We start from the raw sequence: 24,663 nt of genomic DNA, 5'->3' as shown, positions 1-24,663 counted from the left end.
TTTGCTTGGCTCCTTCACCTTCCCCTAGCTTTTGCAGCTTTTCCTGGGCAGACTTCATGAATCCTTGCATAGGAATCTTAGTCTCTGCAGGGAACTCTGATGGTAAGACACAGCAAACCTGAACTGGCGGTTTGAATGGGGACAAGGGCCACTGGATTCAAATGATTATATTTTTAATTTTCTAATCCCCCCATTTCCGTTAGCATGTTAATTTGTATGTTAAGGCTCTTTACACTTCAGTATACATCAGAACCATCTGCAAGACTTGGAAAAAAACACAGATGACCATCGTCCTCTTTTCTCCCAGCTCTGTGTTTCTGATTCAGTAGGTCCAAATCAGAATTATTGGGGCCCAACTCTCTCCATTTCTAGTGAGTCTCAGTGATGCTGATGCTGCTGGTCCAGGGACCAGACTCTGAGAATGAGTATTGTAAATAATGACTGAGGCCCCACATGCCTCCCATAAGGAAATATTTGCACAGTAACAGAAAACGGAGCTACATGACCAGATGGTGCAGACCTATGAAATTAGTGGAGAAGTAATTTGGAGGTAAGGATGAAGAATTTCTGGGCTTCTCTAATGAGAATAAAATTTTATATTTTTTTGTATACTTTGATTTAGATACATATTCATTTATTTTCACTGACTTATATTGCCTTCAGGATAAAAGACCCTTATTCATAAAAAAAAAAAATTGACACACGTGAGTGCTTCACACTCTTCCTGCGTCATACTCAGTGGGCATCCAGTGGGTTTTATCTGCTATTCCTTCTCTGAAGCACCACCTTCTTGAGCCAGCCCAATCTGTTGCATTTCCTTGGTATGGTTTCTTGCTATAGTTTGGAAACAAACATGGTAGGCAGGATGAGGTAATAGTGAACTCTTATTTCCCACACGAAGTTGCACTAGGTTATATTGCTGCTGTCTAAAGTATCTGGCCAATCATCACATGAGATATATGGAGAAGTACATTAGAGATGGAAATGCACCCATAAACTCTCACAATTTTTATTCTCTGGAGCATCTATATAGATGAGACTGCAATGTCCCTTCGGATGTTTATTGTTCATGCAGACAGCCACCTGAAAAAGGTACTTGCTGATCTAGAGAGAGGTCCGTGGGGAGATAATGCTGATGGGTTGCTACCCCCTCCTGGGAGGGAACTCGGAGCACCTGTTGCTCCCCAAAATGGATCTGATGTCTCAGTCCTTCAAAGTGAGAGACAGGACAGATTATGTGATTCACTTGAAATTTCACTTTCCTTTTTTTAGAAAACAAAACATATGCTTGTTTGATTCAGTTATGTTAGGAGGCCCTAGTGAGTACCTGTTGAAAGAGGAAGTGAATAATTTGGAAAATGTGGCGTATGTGCTTAGGAGTAATATTACACAATTACTATTGCTTAAATGGGCGCTGTTGTGTTTAAAAACATTTTTAATAAAATTCAATGTGTTCCGGCTATAAAACTTAAAGCATTCTATTTATAAAAATTCAGAAAAACCTTTGAAATACGCAGTAAGTAAAAATGTCAGTAATTTCTGAAAGAACCACTGTTAATATATGGCTCAATAGATCCCTCTTTACTTCTTCATATAAAATATGTATTATTTAATGACATCAGGGATATGTATTAGTTTTTTTCTTGCAAATGTGGACAAATTATCACAAAGTTAATGACTTACCTCAGAGTTACTATCTAACAGTTGTGCAGTTCTCAAGTCTGACAGAAAAGTCTCATGGAACCAAAATCAAGGTGTTAGCAGGCTGTGTTCCTTCTGGAGGCTCTAGGGTAGAATTCATTTATTGGCCTCTCAGGTTTCCAGGGGCTGTCTGCATTTTGTGGCTCCTTTTTGCTATATTGAAATAGATGTTTAGATTTAAAATAAAATGAAAAAAAGAACACCCTAATAAAGATATTTTTATTTTGGGGGACCTCTATCTTTTTAAAATTTATTTTTATTTATTTCTTTTTTTAACTCCAGTATAATGAACATGCTGTATTATGTTAGTTTCAGGTGTACAATATAGTGATTCAATAGTTCTATACATTTCTCAGTGCTCATCACCATAAATGTGTCCATCTATTCATCTATTTCATCCATTTCACCCATGCCCCCACTCACATCCCCTTTGTAACCAGCAGTTCTCTAGAGTCTGTGTTCTGATTCTTTTTTAAGATAAATTCCTGGGGCAATCGGTTAGGTGTCCGGATTCTTGCTTGTGGCTCAGGTCATGATCCCAGGGTTGTGAGATGGAGCCCCACAACCAGCTCCCCGTAGGGCTCGCTGCTCAGCAGAGAGTCTGCTTGAGATTCTCTGATTCTCCCTCTGCTACTCCCCTAAGGCATGCACACTCTCTAATATAAATAAATAAATCCTATTAAAAACCCAAATTCCTAAAAATGAAATTCCTGGCTCAAAGGACATGTGACTGGGTTTAAGGGCTAGGACTGTTCTGTTAAATTCTCCCCTGCCCACAGGGGTTTTGCCAAGTTAAGTTCTTACCATTGAGTAAGGAATGGGCGGGGCTACTAGCAAGAGATAGGTAGGGGGCTCTGGGATCAGGCTTACAGAAATCCCCAAAATGCTGAGATGTAAGGAAACCAGAGAATGGGAACAAGGCAGACCACCCTGCCCTAGGCGTGTAAAGGGGTGTCTTTTTTATGACAGCACCTGTGACCAACAAAGAATAACCAGACCCTAAAAAGGAAGTAAGCCATTAAAGATGTTGTCACCAGTCCTTACTCCAGCCAGAACAGCACAGGAATGGTAAGACCTCAAGCTCCCTGGTCAGTTCTAAAGAAAAGATGATCTCTGGAGGTCTTTGTTGTGGCAACAAGGACCTCCAAGGACCTCCACTCCTGAGAGCTTTTTCTGTTTCCTTGCTTAATAAAAGTGTATCGCTTTAGCTTTACTCACTCTCCTTTGTCTGCAGATTTGACTCCGTGAGAGGAGAAACTTGCTCTCCCGCGGCACCATCACCGTGCAAGAGAAAAAAATGTCTCCCGCACCTTCATCAGTGCTTGTTTTGTTATTTTTAAAAATCTTTGTCTGGTTTTTAGGGGAAAAAAATTGTTTTTTTTGTTTGTTCGTTTGTTTTTGTTTTGTTTTGTTTTATCATTTGTCTTTGGTTATAGGGAGATGTAAAAAAAAAAAGAATATTATTTAAGGCAATTAACTACCCATATTCATAGTTTCTTTCTTCCCCAACAAGTACTTATTACCAGTGGTTTTTGTTATGCCTGAGTTTTCTTGTCTGAGAGACACCAAGGAGCCAATACCGATGCAATCACATGAGGGTTTATTTGACAGGCTTAAGCTTGGGCCCAAGTATACCTGACACAGCAAAGTTTAGACTTGGACCCCTAACCAGATTACAGTCAGAGTTTTTAAAGGCAGAGTAGGGGTGGGCTTGGGGGTGGGTGAGAACAAAGGGGATATTCAGAAGGGCTATCAGGGTAAAGAAGAAAGTCAGGATGCTGGAGGCCTGGTTATTATCAAGCCAAGGCCGTTTTTCCTTGAGGCACTAACATGAAGACAGTTGGGAGTTTCCTGGTGGAATGTCACATTCCTCCTATCAAGCATCCTTGTTAGTGAGATTTAGCATTGGGACATTTGTAAACCGAGGGAGACTCCTATCTTTTTTCTGCAAGTTAACTATTTGTTCACACATACTACCAAGGGGAGGGGAGCGGATGGGGGGGGGTGCCAGCTTTTGCTTTGTTAAGATGGCTGTACTTTTGTCAGGGCTAGACTCGAGGTGGGTACAGCCTTGTTTTTCTTGGCCTCCACAGTTTTCTCTTGAGACAGTCAGACAGAAGAGGTGGGTGGGGAAAGAGGAGGGAGAGAGAGAGGATCCTAACTAGTCTGGGCATCAGACAACAATATTTATGCTGTAATAATGGCTCCTGTCAAGCTCGGTCTCAGTCTCTGTCACTAGCTACAAAACCAAACAAATTAAAGTCAAATTTCTTCAAATTGAAAGAAATTCTTCCTCTACTAGCGTATTTACAAGAAACAGAGCAAGATCTATTCCAGATAAATGTCGGTATTGACCCATGAGCTCCCACTGAACTAATAAAGCCTATACTCAGTGATCACAGGAATGCCTCATATCTTTAGTTCTTTTATATTTTCAGGACATTTCCCTGTTATATTTTTACATGCTGTTTTTATTATGAATAAGTGTTGACCTTTTCAAATGCTTTCCTACTTCTGTTGAAATGATCATATAGGTTTTGGCCTTTATTATACAAACGGGGCACACCACAAACAGTATATTGCTTTTCAACTGCTAATCCAACCTTCCACACCTTGGGATGAAACCCTAGTTGGTCCTGATGTATGCTATTTTATAGCTTGTTTATAATCATTATGCTAGTTTTTGTTAAGAATTATTAAACCTATGTTTATGAGAGGTACTCTTCTTTAAGGTTTTTGGTTGTCTTTTTGTTGTTTTTTTAGTGATGTCTTTGCCAGATTTTGGCAATAAGGTCGTGCTGCCCTCATACCCCTGTTTCTTTAGATTCTGAGTAAGATTGGGGTCCTTCCTTCCTTACATGTTTTATAGAAAACCAGTGAAACCATCGGCTCTGAAAGATTTTGTTTTTTAATTTGTGCATGTGGGTGTGTAATGGGGAGCCATGATTTCAACAACAGATTCAATGTCTTTAATGGATCTAGAATTTTCATCTTTTTTCGCTCTCCTGTGTCACTTGTGGTAAATGGTACAATTGAAATGGTACATTTCAAGAAATGTGCCCATTTCATCATAGCTGTCAAATATATTGGTATATATTAGTTACTAATATAGTCTTAATGCATAATATAATATGTTAATCATATATTTATTGTAATAATTATAATAGTATAATAATTAGTTATTAATGTAATATTAATATATTAGATATTAGTTATATCTAGTATTGTAGAAGCCAAGGGCAGAGGCCCCAGGATGGGCCACTTTGGCATAAAGATTTTGAGTTATATATGAGTTATATTGAGTTATATTTGAGTTAAAAGGAAGCAAACCCAACAGATGCAGGAAAGCTTACCACCTCTCCCTCAAAGGCCTAAATTTACATGGAAAAGGAGAGCTCCTAAGGGGAAGGGAGATATTAACATAGACTCCCCTTTACCAAAGAAGCTTACTTGCATAATAGGGTAACTTTTGTTTTTCAAAACCTCTCCTTTCACCATCCTGCTAATGGCCTTCCTCCCTTGAGTGTCCTCAGACCTACCTCTCTTCTCAGCCTTTTTTTTTTTTTTAAGAGTCCTGCTGCCTCATTGCCTTAGGAATCTCATGCCTGGGTGGAGTCCCTATACACATGCTATTAAATTTGATTTTGCTCCTGTTATTCTGTCTTATGTCAGTTTAATTTTAAATCCAGGTAAACAGATTGTAGGCAGAGGAAAGTCTTCCTCCCTGACAATGACCTCTCTTGGTCTTTATTCTTCTCTCTCCTCTTTTCTCCTTCCATGTCCCCTTTTCCTTCTTTGTAGAATGGTCAAAACTATGAATTAAATTTCCTTAATATATTTAAGGCTATTCAAGTTTACCTGTTTCCTCTAGTTTCAAATTGCTGGGCATAAAGTCTTTTGCAATATTCCATTTTTATCCTTTTAATGTCTGTAAGATGTATAGTGATATACCCTCTTACATTCTTTCTCTTTTTTCCTTTGGTCTGTGTAAAGGAATGTCAAATTTCTTTTATCTTTTCAGAGAATCAGCTTTTGTTTTGATTAATTAATTATATTATTTGTCTGTTTTCTATTTCATTGATTTCTTCTCTTCTCTGTATTATTTTATTTTATTTGCCTTGGGTCAAATTTGCTCCACTTTTACTAGTTTGCTAAGATGGGCATTTAAATAATTTGATAATCAATTTACTATTTGGTAAATTTCTCTATATCTTTTTTAAGCTTTATCCCACAAATTTTGTATGTTGTGTGATGCAGGAAGACGATATTAGTGATGAAGTTCTTGAACCTAGGTGAGGTTCCGTGGGGTGAGGTTCGGAGCCGACGGCTAAAGAAAGAATTCTTAAGATGTCTCTGGTGCAAAAAGGTGGTTTATTAGAGCACGGGGACAGGACAGGGGGGGGGCGGGGGGGCAGGCGGAGATGCGGCTGCCCGGGGCCTCTGAGGAGTGGCTGCTTATATATACACAGGAGTTGGGTAGGTGAGGACAAAGGGGTGTTCAGAAGGGCTATTGGGGTAAAGAAGGCTGTCAGGATATTGAAGACCTGGTTACTATCAAGCCAAGGCCACTTACCCTCTAATGAGGCACTAACATAAAGACAATTGGGAGTCTCCCGGTGGAATGTTACGTTCCTGCTATCAAGCGTCCTTGTTAGTGAGATTTAGGTTTAGAAGAAATTTAACTTTATTTACTTTTCCTTCTACCTCAGCCTCCTTCCGTTTTTTTTTATGGAGGGGAGGGTGACATTAGGGCTTGAGGAACTGAGTTATGTGTCTTTGGAAATTGGGCTATTGATAAGACAACTTCTTTGTTGTAAATCTCAAGGATATTTGCAAACCAAGAGACTCCTGCCTTGCAGGACTGTGATCTCTGCAAGATAACCATTTGTTCTTCTTTTAGGGCAGTCAGGGGTGCCTGAGGAATGTCACACATATTACCAAGGGGAGTGGGTGGAGAGGGGGTGCAAGCACCAGCCCCTGCTCCGTCCTCAGCTAGCCTCCTGCTCCCTCATCATTAGGGTTCGAAGTCAATGGCCAAGAAAGAATTCTGGAGATGGGGGCACCTGGTGGCTCAGTGGGTTGAGCCTCTGCCTTCGGCTCAGGGCATGATCTCAGGGTCCTGGGATCAGCCCAGGCATCAGGCTCTCTGCTCAGCGGGGAGCCTGCTTCCCTCTCTCTCTCTGCCTGCTTCTCTGCCTGCTTCTCTGCCTGCTTCTCTGTCTACTTGTGATTTCTCTCTCTGTCAAATAAATAAATAAATAAATAATCTTAAAAAAAAAATTCTGGAGATGTCTTTGGTGCAAAAAGGTAATTTTATTAAAGCACAGGGACAGGACAGGACCCTTGAGCAGAAACAGCTGCAATGGGGTTGTGAGGAGTGGCCCATTATATACTTCCAAATTGTGAGGGGGTTATTGTAAGGAATTTTGGAAGCAAGGTTTCCAGGACTTGAAAGAACTAGCTATTGTTGGGAAAAGGTCATTTATTACTGTTTAATAAAACCTTAGTCATGAGACCCTTCAGATATGTGTCAGTGTGGGACATATGCTTGGGGATGACTGCCCAAACTTATCTTTGGTGGTGGTTGGGGGGGTAGAGATAAAGGAAATTTCCAGAGGAATTTCTCGATGTTCAAGTAGACTTACAGGATCCTGGTGGTGGTGATGGTTGGGGAGTGGGGGTTGGGGGTGTCAGGCAAGGATTGCCTTTGCCCTTTGCAAAATATTAACATTGATGCAGTTAAGTCCCTGGAAGGATGTCACTCTGCTTGTTTCAAGGACTTGTCAATGGACTATAGGTAGTAGTGAAATTTAATAATTTTTATTCTGCCGTGCCCCCCCCACATCATTGTGTTTTTATTTTCTTTCAATTACAAAATTTTCTATTTTTCTCCATGAATTCTCATTTAAGCCCTGTGTTATTTAGAGTCCTTTCATTTCCAATTATTTGGGGGAATTTTCCCAATATATGACTGTTATTGACTTCTTATTTAATTTTGCTATAGTTAGAGGATATACTTCATCTGGTTTTCCGCTTTTAAATTGGTTTTGGTTTGTATTCTTATCTAGAATATTGTCTATTGCCACGGTTGTACTGGAAAAGAATACATGTTGTGCATTTGTTGGGTGATGTATTACAGAAATATCAATTAGGTTAAGTTGGTTATTAATGTTCAAGTCCTCTATTATCATTACTGATTTTCTGTCTACGTGTTGTATTGATTACCAAGAGAAGAATGTGGAAATCTCCAACCATTATTGTAGATTGGTCTATTTCTCCTTCCAACTCTGCTGGTTTCTGACTTAATATTTTTAAGCTGTGTTGAGGTGTATACCCATTCAGACTTTTAATTAACCCTGTTTAATTGTCCTTCTTTATCCCTCATAATATAGCTTGCCTTAAGATCTACTTAGTCCAGCTTTCTTTTGATTGGTGTTTGCATGCTGCATCATTTTTCACTTTTAATTTGTGTATATCTTTATGTTTAGAGTGGATTTCCTATAGATGGCATATAGTGGGTCTTCATTGGTTATTCAGTTTGATGATTTGTCTTTTTATTATTCTGATTAGATTATTTATATTTAATGAAATTGATATGATTAAACTTAGATCAATCATTTCTTTCTTTTATTTTTTTACTTCTTTTTAGAAAAGATTTTTATTCGTCAGAGAGAAAGAGAGGCAGGCAGAGGAAGAATCAGGCTCCCTGCCAATCGGGAAGCCCGACGCGGGTCTGGATCCCAGGATTCTGAAATCACGACCTGAGTTGAAGGCGCTTAACCTACTGAGCTACCCAGGAATCCCATCTTTTCTTTCTTACTCTTGATTTATGTTTATTCGTTTCCTTTTTTGCCTTTATTTAGAATGCTTGAATAATTTTTGATATTCCATTTTAGTTTACCTTTTGACATTTTAGCTCTTTGTATGTGCATTTTTTTCAAGATGCCATATACATACCTAAGCTTTCAGAGTCCACTGAGAGTTAGTGTTATACCACTTCAAGTAATATAGAGACGTGCTGCAACCACATAGGTCCGTGTAGCACTCTGCTCTTGACCTTGATGTCACCACTGTCACATGGGTCATAACTATGTGCATTGAAAACCCCATCAGACAGTGTTATGATTTTAATGTTCAAGTCCTATATGTTTTATAATTTATGTTTTTGTGTTACCATTACCAGATATTTACCATTTCTGTTGCTTTTCCTTCATTCCAGGAGAGCAGGTTTCCCTTTGATGTCCTTTCCTTTCAGCCTGAAGAATTTGTTGAGCTCTTCCTCTAAGTAGTTAATCCTCTCAGTTTCTTCACCTGAGATTGTCTTTATTGTTACAGTTCTTCCTGAAAGTTATTTTCATTGGATATGGAATTTTGAGTTGGAAATTCTTTTCTTTTAGCACTTTGAAAATATTATTTTGCAGTCTTCTTGTCTCCATATTTTCTTTTTTCCTTTTTTTAAAATTTAAATTCAATTTAGTTCGCATTTAGTGTATTACTGGTTTCAGGAGCAGAATTTAGTTGCATATAGCACCCAGTGCTCATTAACTCACATGCCCTCTTTAATGCCCATCACCCAGTTATCTCATCTCCCCACTCCCTGCCTCTTCAACAACCCTCAGTTTGTTTTCTATGGTTAAAAGTCTCTTACGCTTTGTTTCTCTCTCTGATTTCATCTTGTTTTATTCCCTTCCCGTATGCTCCCTGTTTTGTTTCTTAAATTCCACATAGGAGTGAAATCATATAGTATTTGTCTTTCTCTGACTGACTTATTTTGTTTAGCTTTATACCTTCTAAATCTATCCATGTTGTTACAAATGGCAAATTTGCAACAACAAATATCTCTTTGATAGCTGAGTCATTTTCATATATCTATCTCTCTGTATATATATATACCACTTCTCTATCCATTCATCTGTCGGTGGACATCGGGGCTTTTTCATTATTTTCTAATAAGAAACCCAAAGCCACTTAAATCACTGTTCATCTGTATGTAATGTCATTTTTCTGCAGATGCCTTCACATTTTTTTCTTTATCTTTGTTATGCATTTTAAAGCAGTTTGATTATGATTTGTCTATCTAATTGTTTTGCTTGAATCTCTCATATTTTGGATTCCACATGTCTTGAATCTGTAAATTTATATCTTTTACGAAATGTGGAAAGTTTTCAGACATTATCTTTTCCAATATTTTCTTTCCTCCATCTCATTTTCTTTCCTGAGATTCCATTGACTAATGTGAAGGATATTTTGGTATTGTCTCCTTGGTCTCTGAGGTTCTGTTTCCTTTTCTTTTTTAAATTTCCTTGTTTTTTACATTACATAATTTTATTTTTCTACTTTAGGTTTCCTTAACTCCCTTCTTTCACTTTCTTAAGTGCGCCCAGCGAGTTTTAAAATTTTTTGGATATTTTCTTTTTTAGTTCTAAAATCTTAGTGTTTTTTTTTTTTTTTTTTTTAATTATTCCTATTTCTCAGCTAAGAACTTACATACTTCTGTTCACTTCAGGTACATTTTCCTTTATCTCATGCAGCATAGTTGTGACAGTTGTTTTCATAATAGTTCCAGTGTCTGGGTCTTTTAAGGGCTAATTTCTGTTTAGAGTGTGTGTGCGTGTGTATGTGCACACATGTGTTATTGTACATCGAGTAACTTTAGATGGTAATCTGAACATTTTAAATGTTAGGATGTTTAGACTCTGGGTCTGGTTATAATCTTCTGGAGAATGTTGATGCTTTTGATTTAGTGGGCAGTCAACTGGGCTAGAATCAAACTGGAAGCTCTGGCTTGCCTTCTGTGGTGGGGGGAGGGGTGGCAGCTCAGATTCCAGGTCTGATCCCTAGGCTGTGCCATGCTGGTCTGTGTCTGACCTACACCTGTGCTGCCCAACCTTGAGCCTCAGGATGAGCAGGTTCACACACAGAATTAAGAATTACTTCCTGTGGCATTCTCCATCATGGGATGTTCCTCTCCCTTTCTGGCTACCAAGCGCCCTTTTCCCTGGTTTCTCTGACTCAAAATCCAAGGTTTCTCCTCAAGTATTAGCTGCCTGTGCTGCTGCCACCACCTCACAGCTCTGTATGAGAAGTTGTTAAAAGAAAAAAAGAAAACAGAGAAACTCACTGAAGCAGTCACTTCTCTAAATTATGACATCCATCCTTAATCCATCTGCTTTTATTTTTTTAGCATCCTTGGGTAGTTTTTTGTGTTTCATCCAGAGCTTTTCATTATAATCAGCAGAAGAGCTGGGCTGTAACAGCTCAACCCTTTGTGTTAGAACCAATAATTCTCAAGAATTCAGTTTTTATACCTTCTAACCAAAAGAAGCTGCATGTAATAATAATAATAATGATGATGACGGTAAAAACATCCCTTTACTGTTTTAGCAACTGAATTTTGGAGATTTGAAATAGACTAGAGAAGTTGTCCTACCTAGTTAGTGAGGGCATAGAATATAATGGAAACAAAACAAAACAAAACCAAACCATGCACTTTATCATTAGATCTGTGAAAGAACTATGGACCTGCCATTTATTAGAATTATTAATGACCTCTTTTGAGTGTTGTTTTTCCCCCCCATAGACAAATGAAATCAGTACTAAGTATTCTCTCCCCTACCCCCTGCCCCTGTATTTGGAAATTCCACTGGCAGCTGAGAGCAGGCATGGGGTTGACTTTATGAGTGCTGAAGAAGTGATTTCCAAGTCTTCCCAGAGAGACAGGACTGCTTGCTTCCAGGCCAGCGAGGCTTGACTGTCATTACTTAGCAACCTTGCTCTGATCCCACTCTGGAAGAAACTCTTCAGGTTGTTAGTTGACTCCAGGGATAGCTTGTCTATAGGGAAAGAGTGTCCCGGTCATATTGATGTGAGCTCCCAGGCTGGCTGGCAATTGTAGTTTTCATCACATTTTCTCAAATTGGCATTCTGGCTCTCTACAGTTGTCTTCTAAGATTTGTCAGTTTGATTAAGCCTCCTAGAATTTGTGCAACTGGGGGATATTGACAAGATCCGAATTTGTGAGTTTCAGAGCCAGGCAAAAAATCAGCTTTGAAAGACAATGAATTTTCTAGAAAATGCACTTTTTGCAATTGGACGTCTTGGCCAGTTGGTACAAAGTATGGTAGAAGATTATTCTAAATGTTTCATTTAGTATAAATATTGTTAAATATAATAGTTTGTGCTTATTTTAAATGCATTGGAAAAATACAATTAGCACAAGAATTCCCATTATTTCCTTTTTTTAAAAAAGATTTTATTTACTTATTTGAGCTGAAGCACATGAGAAGAGAGTATGTGCATGTGCACGAGATGGCGGAGAGGCAGAGGGACAGATTCTGTTCTGAGCATGAGCCTCTCTTGGACTTGATTTTAGGACCCTGAGATCATCACCTGAGCCAAAGTCAAGAGTCAGATGTTTAATCAACTGAGCCACTGAGGGTTCCCCCATTATTTCTGAATGGGGCAAAAAACCTCACTTTTTCTCCTTTTGTAGGGAAAAACCCAATCTTCCCCGCTGTGTTTTTCTTTTCTGTGAGCCTGCTTTACTACAAACATAGCACACTTTGCTGCTGATACTTCTTGACACCAAATGTGTGGAGGTTTGTCCCCACATCAAGCATTTCTCCATGCTATCCTAACTCAATTCCATACTATATTCCTGGAGACAGCATCAGATCCTACAGGTTAATGGCTAGTCTAACAGACTGCTCCCACCACACTTCAGATGCCAATTGCAAGCGTTAAGTCCCTAGCTTACCCATAATTTCTGTCTGGTTTGGTTACAAATCAGAGGTTCCCACAGTCTACTCCAACGTTTGATGAATTTGCTAGAGCCATTCACAGAAAACAAGGAAACACTTATAGTTACCAGTTTTTGAAGGATATGATAAACAATACAGACAGCTGGACGAAAATATGGCTCGGGCAAGGTCTGAGAGGGTCCTGAGTACTGGAGCTTTTGTCCCTGGGGAGTTAGTGTGTGTCACCTCCCAGCTTGGTTCTGTTTGCCCACCTGGAAGTTTACGGAACCCCATACTATTAGGAACTCATAAAGGCTTCTTCATGTAGGGATGCTCAAATATCAATTTTATTTCTACCCCTGCCCTCTCTGGAGAATGGGAGGTGGGGCTAAAAGTTTGAGCTTCTAATTGTGGCTTAGTCTTTCTGGTCACTAGCCCCCATTCAGAAGCCCAACCAGAGTTGCTTTGATAGAATTAAAGATGCTCTTAGTGTTCTTATCACGTAGGGTTTATAAAGGTAACCTACCTTTTAGTTATTGGTGCATTTGAAATTGATTATAGTGTGAAGGATAAGGTAGAGATGTAAGTTTCTATGCCATACTTTCAAATGGCTAATGGCTTATATGGTATATCGAAAGTTTTTAGAGCCAGACAGGTGTGGACCTACCAGTCCTATTTGTGTAGTGGTGCTTCCAACTTTGGTTTTATCTTAGGTTGTGATCTCAGGGTTACAATCAAGGAGCCCCGAGTTGGGCTCCTTGGAGTCTGCTTGAGTTTCTCTCTCCTTCTCCCTCTGCCCCATCCCACTCACTCTCTTTCTTTCAAATAAATAAATAAATCTTTAAAAAAATTACATATTGAAAACCCAATAGAAATACATAATGTACAGTGTCTCAGTCATATTTCTTTGTTGATTAAATTTTAAAATAATATTTTAATATTTAAACATTAAAGGAAATCTAATGTTAAATAGATTATTACTATTTAGTAGTAATTAGTGATAAAATGCCACTAATAGTAAATAAAATATTTTGAAGAAAATCACCATGGCACTCAATATAGGAAGCATGATACAGGTCTCAGGGATCCGAAGTTTGAGTTTGGCCATAATGCAAAACATTCTCTCCTCTACCAGAATACTGAGTTCCTATTTCTGATTTAACTGATCAGATGGGCCCCTTTCTTTGTTCTTTAAGCACAGATTTTAGACTCCACATTTGGTTTCACATCCTTTAAGACAACAGAGATTCACTGGCTGTGTCCACTCCCTGATGTTTGTTTTCCCTATTAGTGAGTGCCACCATCACTTCCCAGAAATCGTACTTAGGCTCTCACTTCATTTGGGTGACTGCAGTTTATTGTTATCCTTGTTAAATAAAAAACCGTGTTGTATTTCAAAGTGTTGTTTCCCTCATTAGACCTTGGTGGTAAATTTGCTTTTTTTTTTTTGCATTTGTTTCCTTCTATATCCTTTTCTCCAACCGTCATACATTTTTCAGTGGCTGGACACCTAATGAGACAGAGTCAGAAGATGTCTCCAAGCAATCCGACTTCCTAGATTGTGACAAGCCTGGTTTGGATTTTCAATTAAAAGAAAGTTGAAAAGAGAAAGAAGAAAGCAGGCAAGTAATTAAGCAGCAACAGGGTCTTGGCAGAAGTTAAGTGATTATTTAATGAAACAGTTTGAAGCAGGGAGACCTGACTCCCTCTAGCTCCTTCTTCCTGTAAAAACCCAGGTGGCTGCTTCCTACTTTCTTTGTCATGCTCTGACAAAAAGGCACAGGTGGATTTTAGGACTTGGAGAAAGTGGAAAATTGTGTGTGATAAACATTTTGCAGTGAGTTATCAGCTGCAGGAAAGCTCTGCCATTGAGATGCCTGCTGGGAAGGGGCTTGGCTTGGGGAGTCCCAGCACTCCCAAGGAGGGTGTATAAAAGACCAATTCTCTTTAAGAAGCAGCCTGGTGTGACATCGGGGTTTCAAGGTGCAATTCATCCCAGAGCTAGGCAGGTTGAAATGACTGAGGAAGGAATTTGGAATTTCAGAGTTTCATGTTTAATCTTTCTCTTTTTAGCCACTAATCCAAAACACATTATGATACCCTCCGGCCATCTGCTGGCTAGATTTCACATCTGAGCTACCAGTTTAATTTGCAAACTCTGGATTCAATCATGTGAATAGGGGACATTTACAAAGAGACAGAGGGATGGCAGTCAGAGCCTCTGTGCCATTGGGCACCAATGATTTAGTATCTCAGCCTCCCCACCAGGAGTACCCTCTGTGTGGCCATTCTTACTCAATGCCAAGTATTCATGTCATAGAAAATGTCCTTTCTGTTCTGTGCATCTGGGCTTAACAATATTAACTTGAGGCCCACGGGAGGAAGCAAGTGGGGGTCCTTATGTGTCTCCACCTGTAGGGTTTCTCATTACTGATGCTTATGTATGTGTAGTGCTTTGTAGTGTGTGTTTGTGTGTGCACAAATACAGCAGGATCCCTCAGAGGAAACAAAACATGTTTGGATAATGCAGGGGAGTAATGGAAAGGACTGAAGGATGTGGTAGGAGTGGTTCAAAGTGATCTCAGTTTTCCAAAAGGAAGCCTGGATATGCTAATATGGGAGGGTATCCTGAGCTTGGAGTAGGTGCTTGGTAAATGTGTAGTGTCCTTGAGGAGTGCTATGGAGTTCAGAAGCAGCAATGTGGGTCTGAAAGCAGGGGCACATATCAAAAAAAGAGAGAAATATTGACAAGGAAGGGTATTTGCAGGGGGACAAAAATAGTATCTTCCCTGGGAAGGGATAAAATTAACTGAAAAATCAGGTGACTGGGTCCTAGGGGAAAAAGGAGTATTGGAAGGGATGTCTGTGAATAATGGGACGCTCTTGGGTCTGCTCACCTCCAGGACACTGTGAAGACAGTGGTCAATTCTTTTGAGATTCCACCCTCTGAAGGAGGCTTCTCCTTCGAGGTTTGTCTCTAGTTATTGCAAAGACTAGGCAGAGCTGTGACTGCATATGTCCACTGAATATTCTGGTTATGGCAGGGCTGCTGCACGTCGAGACTGACATGTGTAAGATGAGCCATATGCCCACAGTCATAATAAAAACTATCATTTCTTCGGTGTTCTTGACAATGTAACAAGGAATTTAGTACCGTGATTTCAGTTAATGGAATCTTTGCCATACATTTAAGGGGAAGACATTATTTTCCTCACTTTGAAGATGAAAAAGGTGAATTGGAGAAATTAACTTACTAGTTAACCAAAAGTTACACAACCTATAAATGGCAGAGCCAAGCTTTAAGTTCTGCTTTGTTAGATTCCAAAGGCACTGTGTAATGAATGCTTTTTTATTGTGCTGCCCTAGCCACAGGGCTGTAAGGGTGGGGCAAAGCCAGAAATAGACGAAGATTTTCAGTCAATGAAGAGGAGGAGTTGAGAGAGAAAAAGATCATCTGAGCCTAGGAGTCCAGGAAAGCCCCCTAGGGTGTGTGCTGCTGGGCCAGCAGGGAGCTGGCTAAGCAATAGGTGAGAAGAGACACTGTTCAAGGGCAGAATGACTTCAGTTAACCTGTGCCAATCATTCAGGAAAAAGTCAGTAGCTGCGAGATAAAGAAAGAAGTACAAGAAATAAAGATGTAGAAGGACTGCAATAAATAAGATACAGGGTTCCTGGTTCTCTTTGCTTTCTATTGTCTGTGGGGGAGGAAAATCATTTTTCCCTCTACCATTCTAGATTCTTCACAGAGAACCCCTTGTAATGAAAGGCAGAACAGAATAAAGACAAAAGTTTAATAACATGTATACTTACTGTATACAGGGGAGAGACACAGAAAAACTGAGGAGCTCCCCCAAATACTCCAAGCCACCTCTTCAGGACCATCTTCAGTTAAAGACAACAGAGGATTCTGAGTTGGTGAGGAGGCCACTCATGAAAGTTTACAAAAAAGCACAGGAAACAACACAGGAAACACACAGTGGGATTGTTATGCAGGTTTAAGTTATTCCCTTTTCCACTGATATCAGTTCTAGAGATTTGGAGTCACTTTTCTCTTCCTGGTACAGATTGGAAGACACTTTTACAAGTAGAGATTTCCCTTATGCATGTAAATATCTCTTCCAAAAGGATAACTTCTACCCATTTCTCAGAGCTTCATCTGTGTCTACTCTTTCTTAAAAATAACTGATTTGAAATAATGAATGTGCCAGAGAGACATACTTTGAGGTGGCATACTCTGCTCCCCTTCATTTTACCTTCTTCTCTTTCTTGTTCTTCCTGTCTTATTCCCAGCTCCATGAGTTTGACTAGCTGATAAACCACACGTTGTGCAAAAATAGTTTGTAGAATATACTCTTCTCATGTTGAGAAGAACTTGAGCAAGGAACACAAAAATTACAATGACCCACCAACCCCTCAATTCCAAGTTTTGGTGAAAATAAACGAATTGCTGTCTATGCCCCACTGTAAGGACAACTCCTCAACTGTCACTTCCTACCTTGTAAAACCTGACTAGGATCCAACTGGAGAAAGTCCTGGTCAACAGGTGCAGCCTGATGTGGATCAGATGAATTGGGCCTTTAATATTGGTTGAGTTACTTAAATCATTTTCTCTTAAAAATTACCTGTACCTCTGTGTTCCAGGTTATAGAAGGTCGCCTGTCTCTTCTGCTCTCTTCCTTCCTCAGAATAAACACATTCCTAATTCTCACTTCCTAGGTGCTACTTGTTCTCTTGAGTTTTCCCCTTTTGGTTTCTTACAAACACTTCTAAACACTTGTGCTCTCAGTGAGCTTCCCTTTAGAAACAGCTCTCCTCCTTACTTCCTTCCTCACTACCATCCTTAGCCTTCACTCAGTCCTGCCACTTCACCCCAGGTAGAGTTCTACCACATTTGTCACAGCTTGGGGGGGGAAAAATATATATATATATACACACACACACACTCACACACATACATATATGTGTGTATATATATATGAAAATATATTGATATATCTATATATATCAATATATTGATATATATAGATATATCAATATATATATATCAATATATTGAATATGTATATAAAATATACAATATACAATACAATTATATTGTATATAAAATATACAATATAATTCAATATATTGCATATGTATATAAAATATATATGTATATAAAATATGCATATATAATACATATATACATATATACAGTTATATGTATATATACACATATATTTATACATATATAAATATATATTTGTGTGTGTGTGTGTGTGTGTGTGTGTGTGTGTGTATATATATGATATATGGAGAGAGAGAGAGCACTTTCATCTTTCATTATCTTTTCTCATTATTCAACCTTGACTCCTCCAATTCACTATCAACCTTCTCCACACTGAGAAAATGCCTCTCTCTAAACATGCCGAAGCTTCTTGATCCTATAGAGTGTGGTTGATGTGCCTTCTGAACATCTTCCTTTTTGGGTTCCTGCAGCTCTGTATTATAGCCATTGTACCTTTCTGACTCCCCACTGATGAGTCTGAAAGGTACAATTGCCCTCCTCTTACCTCTCAGTTGGCATTCTGTCCTCAGCATTATCTTTTCCCTACATTCTTACTCTTAGTCACGTTATGTCCTTAACATTGAAACCTCAACAGCTGACTCAGTATTTCTATCCCTGTCTCTTCTCTTAATGCTACATTTCAAATAGATGAAACTTTGGCAATGTCTAAAACAGAACCTACCTTCTCCTCATTTTAGACCAGACATTTTCTTACTTCTGGTAGTCTTTTGGCTCCTTTTCTAAATCTCTCTAAGTCAACAAAGCCACAGCAGTGGATGTCTCCTACAGCTCAAGTACTGTGCATGATGCTGAACAGGGATGGAAGTTTTGGTTTTCCCGAACGTCTGTATTAATCAATTCTTGCCATGTTCTCTCTGCCAGCACCCAAGTCAAGCCCTGTTTATCACATCCATGCTATCACAGTAGTTCTCTAATTGGTTATCTGGTTTCTAAGATTGACATTTTCAAGCTATTTTACATCCCACTAAAAGTTGCAACTCTCATAATATTCTACTTCCTAGATATTTTGCTAGTTAAAAAGCCAAATAATACAACCAGATTCCTTTCTGAACATTCCATTTATTCTCACCTCAAGCCCTTACCCACTTTCCAGTTGTCTCTGTGGTTCTTCCATTGTTACCAAAGTCATTTACTTGCTTTTCAAGCACATTTTAAATTCAGGCAATTTTTCTTTCCTAAAATATAACTTATAACCCTATTTCACCTCTTAAAGCCCTAGCCATGCTCTAAGACCCCTTTAAAATGTCAGCTACTTCACTAAGCCTTTATTTTTGCCTTGGGGTAGAGCAAGTCCTGCTCTTCTCTGAACATTTAAGATTAAAAGTATCAATTAAAGGACATTATTTCCTCCCCAACATTTGTAACTTACCAAAAAAAATTAAGTACTAGAAAAGTAAAATAAAAGTCCATAAAAACATTATTCCCCCAATTTTACTGTTGGATGCGTTCATGAGCATTGATCCTGTGGAATACTGCAGTAAATCAAATATTCTCAGAGTTTTATGTAGTTACTCTCAAATCTTGTGTGTTGCTCACCATGGAGAGGTGATGAACACTTTTTAGATTGGCCTGTGTCTGCAGATCACATTGCAGGTAAGTAGTGCTTTAGATTAGCATACTCTGCCATTCATATGTCATTGACCAATTTATATTGAATTATATGTATGCTTGCTTTACATTACCTACTGGATAAATCATTGAAAATGACACTGAGTGAGTCTCAAGCATACCCAGTACACTGTCTTGCAACAAATATTTATGGAGTAATAATTAACTGAATAAATGAAATACTATGGATACACCTACACTCACCAACATTAATACACACACCTACACTAATCCAGACCTAAATAATTCCCAGCATTTAATTTAGATGAACAAATGACCTTGCATCAATCCCCTGGAGGCATTTTGGATCAGGACACTAACTGTGAACTACATTATAAATTTATCTTTTCTTCTGGTTCTCTTTTTCTTCTCTTCTCTGTTGTCTAAATTAGGTTCTTGACCTTCCTTTATCACCACTATTCACAGCCACTACTAGTAATCATGTTTTTATTAAAAAAGAAAATTCTGATAAATGAAATCTGATTTCTATTAAAACTGGCTAGTAGGTATTGATATCAAAGAAGAAATGGTCTTTGTCTAGCCTTAAACATCTTATATTTGGCTTTTATTATTTCTTCCTTATAATTTTTAATTCAGTTCTATTGTAAATTTACTGAATGATGTTCTTGCATATTCTAAACAAATGCTGACTTTTCATAAAACATATCTTGTAGTATAAAGAAAGTGATTGAAAATTAGATGAACTGCTTATATACCTTTCTTCAATGTTGCTTTAAATTAGAAAGGAATGCAATTAAGCAACTCTCAGCAGGACAGGTGGTATTAAATCTAGTTTAAAAATGTAGGCAGGGCAGGAAAAATTGTTGATCAACTTCTGTCTCAAGAAGACTTCAAAATGAAAAAAATTTAACCCGTGTTTATACACTTCCCCAGACATTTCAATTATTCAAGACTAACAGAACTTTTTGATTTAGTTGACACCTCAGCTAGAGAAGAAAAGAAACCACAAGTTCTAGAAAGCGTAACGATAGAGGCCTTCTTACTCCGGGCAGGTATATACTTACTAATGGAGAAAATCATGCCCCCTCTAAAAGGGCTTATACTGGAGTGTGTCTGAAAAACAACAGCAAACAAACCTGTTTGTCCTGGGATGATACTTCTACTTTAGGGATTTTATGCCAAAAGGACTCTTAGGTTCAGTTGGCATTGGTAGGAATATTGAAAAAAAAAAATAGTTTGGGAATAAAAAGAAAGGACTTCCCTAATTATTTTTCCTTTTAAATAGACTTTATTTTTTAAGAATGGCTTTAGGTTCATAGCATGGCTGAGAAGAAAGTACAGAGGTTCTCTTACACCCTCAACCCTATACATGTAAGCCTCCCCCACTGTCAACATCCCAACATTTGTTAGTCAATAAACCTATATTACAGCATTATCACAACTCCCCAAAGTCCAAAATCCTCTAAAAATTCTGTGTTCTTCTTATCCACCCCACCTCCCTCCTTAACCCTTAGCAATGATTGAACTTTTTATTGTTTCTATAATTGTGCCATTTCTAGAATTCCTTTTCAGGAAAAAGTATGTAAGTTTTTTCAGATGGGCTTCTTCTCCTTAGTAATATCCATTTAAGGTTCCCCAGGACTTTTCATGCCTTGATATTTCACTTCTTTTAACATTGGACACTGTTTCATTGTCTGAATGTACCATAGTTTATTTATTCATTCATCAATTGAAGGATATTGTGGTTGCTTCCAAATTTTGGCAGTTATGAATAAAGTTGCTATAAACATCCATGTGTAGGTTTTTGTGTGGACATGTTTTTGATGCCTTTGGGTGACTACCAGAAACATGATGCTGGTTTGGATGGTAAAACATGCTTTGTTTTGTAAGAAACTGTCAAAATGTTACCCAGAGTGGCTATACCATTTTGTATTTCCACCAGCAATGATTGAGAGTACCTGTCCCTTCACATCCTTGCCAGGATTCAGTATTGTTAGTGGTTCTGACTTTGGCCATTCTAATAGATGTATAAGTGGTATCTCATTGTTTTAGTTTGCACTTTCCTATTGATATACGATGTGGAACATCTTTTCATATGGGGCTTTTCTTCATGAAAGGAAGTGGGGTTTTCATTTTCATGTGTCCAAATAGGCTTGTGGAGTCTAAAAGTGGTGAAGGGTGGGGCGCTTGGGTGGCTCAGTTGGTTAGGCATCTGCCTTCCGCTCAGGTCATGATCCCCGGGGTCCTGGAATCGGGTCCCGCATAGGGCTCCCTGCTCTGCGGGGGCAGGGGGTATGAGGTGGAGATTGCTCTTCCCTCTCCATCTGCTGCTCCCCCTACTTGTGTTTTCTCTCTCTTACAGATAGCAAGTTGGAAGTGTGACCAAAAAATCTTGAGTAAAAGAAAAGGGGAGGTCCCAACTGGGAATATAAACTAGTAAAGTTTTGCAGAATAAAATGAAACATTGTAAAGTCTTTTTTTAAAGGTAGAACAATTTTACACTAGAAATCCTTGATATAAAAAGAGTGTACCACAAGAAGAAAGTAAGAATCTAAGGAATGATGTTAAAATGGAAATAATGATGCTATTTCCAATATTATGCAGTGAAAAATGTCAAGTGACAGATGGCTTAGTTTTGTCTGAGGTAGAGTGGAAAGCGTGTGTCTTTTAGATTCAGAAAGATCTAGACTCAAAACCAGCTGCTATTCCTCCTGGTTATGGGAACTTGGCCTCTTTATTTTAGTTTGCTCATCTGAAAAATGAATTTAATAAGATCTATTCCCACCACTGGGAAGAAGATACTTCATGTAATCAATACACTTGGTTGCCTGACAGTAAGTGTTGGTATTAGAATTGAGTCAAGCGGGTATTAAATGATACTAGGGCTGACGTTAGTGTTCATATTATGGACATTCACTTTTCTCAACCAATTGTCTAAAAATTTCTAGAAAATGTAAAAATACGTATTTATCTGTATCATCCCAGAGGGATTACAGGCCCAGATTGAAGCCTGATATACTGATTCATACTAAATAGGGAGTCAACAATACCAGATTAAAGCATAATTCTACAAAGGTGAGATCAAAGTTGTATAAAATTCTGATAGACATATATCCCCAATATAGAGATCTAAAAAACACAAAGGAAAGGGGTTATCCAGTCATTGTTATGTTTTCATGAATATTAGTGCAGCTAGCAAAAAAGACTGGATAATTTTACTGTTTAGAATAAAGAGAAACAACTGACTGAGACATGTCCATATGTTTAATTCATTGACTATCTCTTTCTTCATTAACCTGGCAAACGAAAATAATTTTTAATACATCTAATTTTAGTTAGTCTATCACTTAATAGATATTTTCCAGATAAATATTTGCCAACTGCTAAACATTATTTTGTCTATCATCGCCAAAGTTCGACAGCTTAAATGATCAACATGGTTTCCAAATATGCTCTTATCTCCATTGTTTATACAGAGTGATTTAAAAATCCACCAAATATAATTATGAAAATTGATATAAATCTAAAACTAAAAGTGTGCTCATTATATTTTGTGTGTGTGTGTGTGAGTGTGTGTTTGTGTTGAGCTATCCCTGACATATAAGAATTAAATCATGCACAATGTATTCCATAAAGTCCATCATTTTTCCGAGGCAGAAAATACTGCATTATATACAGAAAATCGTAACACCAGAAGATATTGTGTTTCCAGTCATTGGTTTTTTTGAAATCCAGTCATGGTTTTTTTTGTGTGTGTGTGTGGAGATGGTGCATGGCTTCAAGCAGAGAGGGGTTGGGAACAGCTTATGTGCATGGTTTATAAATTCTGGGACTTCTCTCATGTTCCTGAGAGATCCCCATCCTTGGTAAAAGAACATGGGGGTAATCAGGCTTCAGGCTCCTCCCTGAAATTCTCTGAGGTTTCCACAATCTCTGGAGAGTTTATCATTATTCACTTTCTTTTAGCTTCCATTTTGAACACCACAATCATTTACCTTGAGGATGTAAGGTATATTTATTTTTTTGACCTTGATGAATGTGAATTACAAATAATCTTCTGAAATGAAACAGTTGTATAATTTGGGAACTATTTATACAGTCTCAGTCAGATAGTAAACATTAGCCATAAGACACATACTTTACACAGTGGTAAAAACATCAACAAGGCACCCAGGACATCCTGTACAGGAATAACTCCATAAAATGGGAAATATCTATTCACCTCTTAGGCAGAAGTTGGACATTAGCAATGATACACATGCTTTTGACTGTGGTAAAAGTTTTATGAGAAGAAAAAATTACTGTACATTGACAAAATAGGGTTCTTTTTTTCTTTGGGAAATTAATTCAATTTTGACTGAGATTCTCATCCCATTTCTAGAAGTTATTTTTGGCACTGGCCTTCAACAAGGGCATATCATGGTCAATTATTTAGCAGTTCCAGAATTAGACCATCGTTCAATTCTTTTATCAACTTTTGTGCAACTCATCTTCACTCTTGAGATATCATTTCCAGTGCTCACAGTGGAAATTGATATATCTTCTTTCTTGAAAAGATGCTCATTTAAAAGAAAACATGAAAATTCTTTGCAATCTTATGGTAGCCTTGGGTCTCTAAAATAGTGTCTCAGGAGAGAATAATGTAGAAATTTGAAAATGTGTTGAATTTTCATTTCCCTTGTGTTTAAGAGTAACATAGGGGATTATATATGTACATATGTATTTGAATGAGAGCTAGAACAATAAACCCACTGTAAATGGGAATTATTATTATTTTGTTGTCTGTACACTTTGGTTACTTGTACTCCACCCTTCTCCACCTTACTCCCCCATCCCCCCACAAAGTGCTATAGTTGCATGGACTAGATGTGGAATTCTTTGAGATTAATTATCTTGAACTTTTTTGATGTCTTTTCTAGACTTATAAGGATATGACACAAAACATTACACATGGGAAATGGGGAAGAGGATTCTATGTACTAAAAGGTTATTCTCAGTCTTTGTCTTAACGTTTGACTAAGCTGCACACCTTACATGACTTTCCATATTAGATCACAATGTACATTTCTCCATTTGCAGTAGAGAAAATGGAATCACTTAATATATCTGTGCCTCATTTTCCTTAATGGTGAAGCAGCAAATATTGTCTACTCTATCATAGGAAACAATTCATGCTGACTTAAAGAGATAATTGAGAAATAAATGATGATTTTGAAGCACATAATACTTGATTACTGATAGCATAAGAAGAGACAAATTAAGAAATATTTTCAAGACCATTACACATTTCTCATTTGTTCCAACAAAATTGAAGTTTGGTAGAGAAAAATTCTAGAAAAGCGCCAAACTGAAAATCAACAAAAATTCCCAAATTCAAGACTCAAGAAGCCAATAATCTGTAGGCAAATCAACCACAATGAACTATAACAGTTGGAACAACTTGAAGGCAAGTGAAAGAGAATGAAAGAACAAGTTTCCTAAAATTTGGCAATGACAGCAAACCACACCCAGTTTTTATTGTTGTAGTTGTTGTATTTTAAGATTTATTTATTTATTTATTTGACAGAGAGAGAGACAGAGAGCACA

This window comes from Mustela putorius, unplaced genomic scaffold, assembly GCF_011764305.1.
Source record: "Mustela putorius furo isolate JIRA1106 unplaced genomic scaffold, ASM1176430v1.1 tig00003834_pilon_pilon_pilon, whole genome shotgun sequence".
NCBI classification, from domain to species: domain Eukaryota; kingdom Metazoa; phylum Chordata; class Mammalia; order Carnivora; family Mustelidae; genus Mustela; species Mustela putorius.
The sequence above is the reverse complement of the archived record's forward strand: the minus strand, read 5'-3'. Positions refer to the sequence as shown.